The sequence below is a fragment of the Enhydra lutris genome, unplaced genomic scaffold, assembly GCF_002288905.1.
Source record: "Enhydra lutris kenyoni isolate GAN:26980312 unplaced genomic scaffold, ASM228890v2 scaffoldscaffold1, whole genome shotgun sequence".
In the NCBI taxonomy this organism is placed as follows: domain Eukaryota; kingdom Metazoa; phylum Chordata; class Mammalia; order Carnivora; family Mustelidae; genus Enhydra; species Enhydra lutris.
This window is the reverse complement of record NW_019154085.1, coordinates 7,198,851-7,205,639: the sequence shown is the minus strand read 5'-3', so window position 1 is coordinate 7,205,639 and position 6,789 is coordinate 7,198,851. Positions and strand designations below refer to the sequence as shown.

Here is a 6,789-nt window from a genome sequence, read left to right as displayed (position 1 = left end):
ATTTAACAGAAAATGTTAAATAAAGATCATAAGAAATATCCAGTGGAAATTGAGATTACTGTGTCCTTTTTTAAGAGGTAAATTTCAGAAAAAAGGTACATATAGCCTATTCTATTAAAAGTTAACATTTGAGGGGCGCCTGGGTAGCTCAGTGGGTTGGGCCTCTGCCTTGGGCTCAGGTCACGATCTCGGAGTCCTGGGATCGAGCCCCGCATCGGGCTCTCTGCTCGGCGGGGAGCCTGCTTACCCCTCTCTCTCTGCCTGCCTCTCTGCCTACTTGTGGTCTCTGTCTGTCAGATAAATAAATAAAATCTTTGAAAAAAATTAAAAAATAATAAATAAAAGTTAACATTTGAAAAAAATTAAATGTGCCATTTTTTTTTAAGATAACCACAGTGTAATTCCCACAATATTATATAATAGAAAACCCACAAAAAAAAGTGAATTGGGGCTCCCGGGGTTCACTCACCTGCCCATCCACCACCTGTGACGGCATCTGGCCTCTGCCACTGGCAGACCCTTCCGAAGGGCCCTTACTGTGAGGCCAGGGAGCCTCTCTCTGTTCTGCCCCTGACCTGGCAAAGTTAAGTTTGAAGAGAAGGGAAGAAGGAAACACAGACATGAAGAGGAAGGTCCAGCTGGGGCTGAGGAACTGGACCTTGGCGGATGTCTGAGAACTTGTCCTGGATAATTGCAAACCATATGATTGGAAAATTGAGATCTTCACAGATGAATGTGTGCACTTGGAATTCCTTGGTTTAATAAATACAGGCTTGATTTCAGTTTCAGATCTCCCCAAACTACCTAAATTGAAAAAGCTTGAGTTTAGTGACAATAGAATCTTTGGAGGTCTGGACATGCTAGCAGAAAAACTTCCAAATCTTGCACTGCTTAACTTACATGGAAATAAACTCAAAGATTATCATCTTGGAGCCTTTGAAAAATTTGGAATATCTGAAAAGCCTGGATCTGTTTAACTGTGAGGTTACAAAACTGAATGACGGCGGAGAGAGTGTCTTCAAACTCCTGTCCCAGTGGACCTACCTGGAGAGCTGTGACAGGAGGATTGGGAAGCCTCTTGCTTTGATGTCAAGGTGGATGGTGTGTGTGAAAAAGAGGAGGAAGAAGAAGGAGAAGATGAAGATGAGGATGGTGAGGAGGAAGAATTTGATGATAAAAAGGATAAAGACAAAGACGAAGGTGTGGAAGGGGAAGAGGATGAAGGTGAAGTCAGTGTGGACAATGTAGAACTTGAACGTGATGACGTTGGTGGAGGTGAAGAGAGGGAGGACCAATACGCAGATAAAATGATGGAAGCAAGTGGGAGAGACGAAAAGAGGAAGAGAGAAGGTGAAGGAGATGAAGAAGAAGATGATCAAGACCCTGAATAATCTGCAAAAAAAGAACTGTTCAGTTGTGGTTGGACTGCTTGTCTGGGTTGGTAGCTGTTTTGAAAAAACAAACAAACAAAAAAAAAAAAACAAAACGTAGCTGTGATACAAACCCCAGAACACCTACCCACCTAAAGAGCCAAAGAATCGATTCCGACATTCTACCTTCTTCCATTTAGTCCCTCTGGGAAATCCACTGTCCCCAAACTGGGGGACTTCATCCCAACAAAATTGTAAGCATTGTTAGGTTTTCTTTGCTCCTCCTCCTCCTCCTCCTCCTCCTCCTTCTTCTTCTTCAAGATTTTATTTATTTGGCAGACAGAGGTCACAAGTAGGCAGAGAGGCAGACGGGGGGTGGTGGTGATGGTGAACAGGCTCCCTGCTGAGCAGAGAGCCCAACACAGGGCTCAATCCCAGGACCCTGAGATCATGACCTGAGCCGAAGGCAGAGGTTTAACCCACTGAGCCACCCAGGCACCCCTGCAATGTTAGGTTTTCATGTAAGACTCTTGCAATAGCGTGGAGAGCTGGGGTTGGTGAATGAACCATCTGCGGCTATCAGTTACACCAAGACTGTAATAGCATTTTTACTTTCTGTGCAACAAAGAAGAAGCTTTGCAAATAACGTCTTAACATTTTGAAAAGAAAAAAAAAAGTTAATTGTAATTGGAACTGAGCTGAATGGAGTTCAAAGCTTCAGTCAACATTACATACATTTATTCTCCGAGACCGAAGCTCCTTAAGATACTCAATGAAAAATAAATTTGTATGTTTGTATCTTTATCTGTACAGTAAATCTGCACTGTTTCTGTAAAATGTATGTATATATATATATCTGTGCATATTAAGTATTAACATATCTGTGTATAAAAGTATGCAGTGATTCTCCCTTGTAGATTAGAATATTAGAATATTAATATAATAATATAATATTATAATTATATAATATTAATATTATTAGAATATTAACCACTTTAGGAATGACATATCTGAGCAAAGATTCTCTTGATACATGTCAATAGTATGAACATATGGATAGATAGAGCAGACATAGGCAGTATTTGAATAAATCAAACAAGGTTTACTCACCCAAATGATGAAGAAGTAGGTCACTATAGTCAAGATATACAGAGAGAATGAACATTGTCTATGAGACAGAAGAGATTTCTAGCCCTTAAGCCACAGCAGTGGGAACACAGTTCCAAGTGACTAAAGAGCGAGGGTCATATCAGGCATTTTGAAATGAGTACAACTGTTTTTATATAAATCTTGGATAGACTAGCATGTAGTTTTGCCTGGATATGTGTTATAAGCCATATTACATGAGTCATACCAATCTCAGAATTATGTGAAACACAGTATTACTAAAGTATGGTACATGGTATACTCAGGTATAAACATTTTTCATTTATCACTCTCAATCTCTCCATGATGACACAGATGGTTTCAAATATGTTCCCAAAATATTTCCCCATTCACTTATTCAATTATTATACACTGGTTCCAGTTATTTCTTTAGTCAGAAACCATTCGTTGTCTATTTTTGCACTTATGAACATACAGGTAATATAAATTTGGACATTCTACCCACCAGTGGCATGAACTTGAATTTCAGTTTTTCATTCTTGCTTTGTGGGTATGGGTATTATATACCACTCATTTGTGTAATTCTGTATTTCAAGTTGTCTTTCCTTTGTTACCATTTATGCCTCTTTTTGGCTGATTTGTGTATTGTCCAAACACAGTAGTGTGGGACCAACGTAAGGGCCTGGGAACCTAGCCGTGATTCAGCAAGTTCTAGCTACCTTCGTGTAAACTGAGTGCTTAGCAGATCCAGCTCAGCGTTGCCAGCAGAGAAGTGATCCAATACGTTTTTCACAGCAACCTGGCAATAGCTTCACTTGCTTTGCTTGTGTTACAAGTTTGAGAAACACTGCTTTAGGAGTGATACTGAAAAGAAATGTTAATTTTAGTTTAGGGCTTTGCTGTTCCCTGTGTGTAAACAGCGGAAACAAAGAAAAACCTAGTTTTGTACTTTGCCCTAGATCTTCGGGAGCTCTTTATCTATAGGGGTTTCCCCATGTGAAAATGAGGCATTAATGCACACCCTTGAGAGTTTGGGTGGAGATTAAGAAAACGACTTATGAGATAGGAATGTCTGCCACTGTTCCTAGCACGTAGCCGATGTTTGTCAAACATGACTCTGCTCTTGAGATCTTTAAAATCTACCTGAGAAGTGTGATTTCTGATACTGAAATCCTTAGGACTTGAGTTGTTATCATTATAATGGCTCCTTGCGCAAGCCAGTTGTTCTCAGTCCTTGTGCCTGAATAAGTAATACCCAAGGGAAGCTTTTTTATGAGCATTCGATGACATTAGACATATCCTAAGCAATTTAAAGACACTGTGGCATTTTACAGTTATAGCAACATGGACAGGTAGGAACTGTTATTATCATTTCCATTTAGAAATGAGAAAGTGAGATTTTGGTAATTAAAGAATACTCAAAGTTCATAAGCCAATAAGTGTTAGCACTACTTGAACCCGTGTTGTCTGATTCCGAATTCTGTGCTCACATCCAATAAGCACTGTAACAGGGCCTCTAGCCAAGAATTAATGGTTTTTCAGGGAAAGAGGAACAATATATCAGAACTGCCTAGGAAAAAATAAAACTTTTCTCAAAATTAAAATGTCAAGTCAGGTTTGTTTAGAAAAAAATTAGCTTAGGATTTCAAAGCATGACTCGAAAGAGATTCTCACTTACTTCTACTTCATTTTTAAAATTTATTATATAGTGTTCTCATAGGCATTATCCATTACTGGTAATTTTGCATTCCTTTTTTATATCCTGAAGTTTAAATGACCCCTTTTAGAACTCATGTTAGTGATAAAAACAGCCTTTGTGCCTTTTACATCTTGGACTTAGGTGACTTAAGTTGGTTTGTGTTTTTTGTTGTTGTTGTTTTTAAATATACTAGAGGCTTAGAAGTCCTGTATTTCTAAGTTAGAATAACTTAGATAACAATGTCTGTCTTCTCTAGCTGCACAACTGTTTATGTACCTATCATTTATCTGGTATCTATCTATCTCTCTGTCTGTCTTTTTGTTCTTCTACCAAACAGAAATGGTAGGGATTATTCACTTAGTTGGTTTTGCGGATCTGGCATCCCTGGCTTCAAATTCTGATTTCCACACTTGCTAGGTGTGTGAACTTTGACCGATGTATTAATTCTATTGCTGCAAAATAAATTACTACAAATTTAATAGTTTAAAATAAAACATTTATTGTATCACGGTTTTTGTGGTCAGGAGTCCAGACACAACCCATCTTGGTCCCCTGTTCAGGTCTCAAGGGGGTTGCAGTGTTGGGGATTCATTCCAGGCTCAGGATCTTCTTAGTATCTCCCATGCTTTTTGGCAAAATTCGTTTCCTTGCTGCTGAAGAACTCACAGGTGCTGACTTCTTCAAGGAAAGCAGGAAACTCTCTGACCTTACGGAAGGCCTTATTTTAGGCTTGACTCTCAAATCTGTGTTTTCTGATTTGTATGTGGATAAAACGACAAATACCTCTTAGGGTTAGTTGTGAGTATCAAATGAGACAATATTACAGCAGTGTCTGACACACAAATATTCAAATGTTTTTTTTTTAATTTTTTAATTAAAATCCAGCTTTCTTCTTCATCAACAGAATAATCTGTCACCTTCCATTCTAGGTTACAGTTAATACATAATTTACTCTTCTCAGTTTCTAGACAAGCTTTATTAAATACTTGGTCTTATAAATTTTATAGGTAAGGAAGCTAGAAAATGGGGCAGCGGGTGTAGTAGGTGTGCAGATTTTCTGTAGAAGCAGAAACATTTTTAGTGTCATTGTTTCTATTTTCTCAATGTAGTGGTAAAGATTATGGTGAGGTAAGACATATGAAAATGTTTACGTAATGTAAATATTAGCAACAATTTTTTAAAGAGATTATTTATTTGAGAGAAAGAGAGAGATGTGGGGGGAGTGCAGAGGAAGACGAGGAGAGAATCCTCAAGTAAACCCTGACCCCAAAATCATGACCTGAGCCTAAATCAAGTCCTATGCTTAACCAACAGCCACCCAAGTGCCCTAGCAACAAATTTTAATGAAGACTCAAAAGGACTTAGTCTAGGGTGAAGATGGAGGAGGAAAACAAGAGAGAATATTATGAAGAAAAATCGGATTTGGAACAACTGAATATGTGTGGCATAATTTATGAACATGGGCTCTGAGGTAAGAAGGGCTTGAAGAGATTGTCACTTTAAAGTTTTCTCTCTCTCTATATATATATTTTTTTCTGTCAGCTGGACACAGGGAGTCATCCAGAGGATAAATCTTTTGTTCAGAGAAGAGCAACTGTGAGTGCTCCCGTTTGTTGTGTAAATCTAAGGACCATCCATCCCATTGCCCTAGGAATCTTTTGTGATAGACCTTTCTTGATTTGCAATGGTCTTTTTAGTTATTTTTGTAATGATGCTAAGAAACTTCCTTAGAAGGAAAGAAGATAGAATCTGCCTTATTACCTTTTGAGGCTCAGTGTTTTTAGGATCTTTCTGACAAACAGAGATGATCCTAACTATGGTTGAATGGCTGTAAATATACCCCGTTGTCTACTGGGGAGCTCATCCTGAAGGAAAGCTGGTGTCCTCAGCTCAATATCCAGGTCTGACAGGCAGCTGAGGAGACCTGGGTGTGTCCCCGACTGTGGCTAACACTGGAGTCTTCCTCTTACCCAGCTGAGACATCCCCACTGTGAGGCCTTATCTGGGAGCAATGGCTAGATGTGAAAGTAGACACTGGAGTGTTCTTATTTTAATACCCATCAAAGATTCAGACAAACAAGAGAGCAGGATCACATTCCTCACTAATTACTGTGCTTCCCAGGGGATATGGCTTAGTAAAAGCTTTATCGAGGAATAGATACACATCAAAAGGAGCAGCACTAGTATTAAATGTGGTAGTGAAAGCTTTGAGAACAACTTGACATTGTATATGCATTTGAATTATCAAAGGTCTTGAGGCAGATCTCTTCCTGGTATTTAGAAACAAGGTTGGCTTTGGGCTGATTAAAATTTCAGTATTATTTTTAAATTTTAAGTCTCAAGAATGGGAAACTGGATGTTCTGCTAATTTGGGCAGGTTGTGGCTCAAGTGATTAATTTGAATTAAAAAGCTGATGGAGAAGGAAAACCAGATGTGCCTATAAAAGTACTTCAAGGTCTTATTTAAATCAATGCCACCATTCAGCCATTTAACAATCATTTAGCAAACATTTTTTAATAACTCCTATGTGTCTGCAAAGTACTATTATGCATCAGAAGGTCAAAAAACTTCTTTGCAACACCACCATACTGTATGAGAAAGTAACAGACCTG

General features: G+C 38.6%; 1 pseudogene; it reads left to right on the top strand.

The window, feature by feature from the left end:
• Positions 1 to 620: 620 nt before the first annotated feature.
• On the top strand, positions 621 to 1,391 carry LOC111162020 (annotated as a pseudogene).
• The last annotated feature ends 5,398 nt before the right edge of the window (positions 1,392 to 6,789 follow it).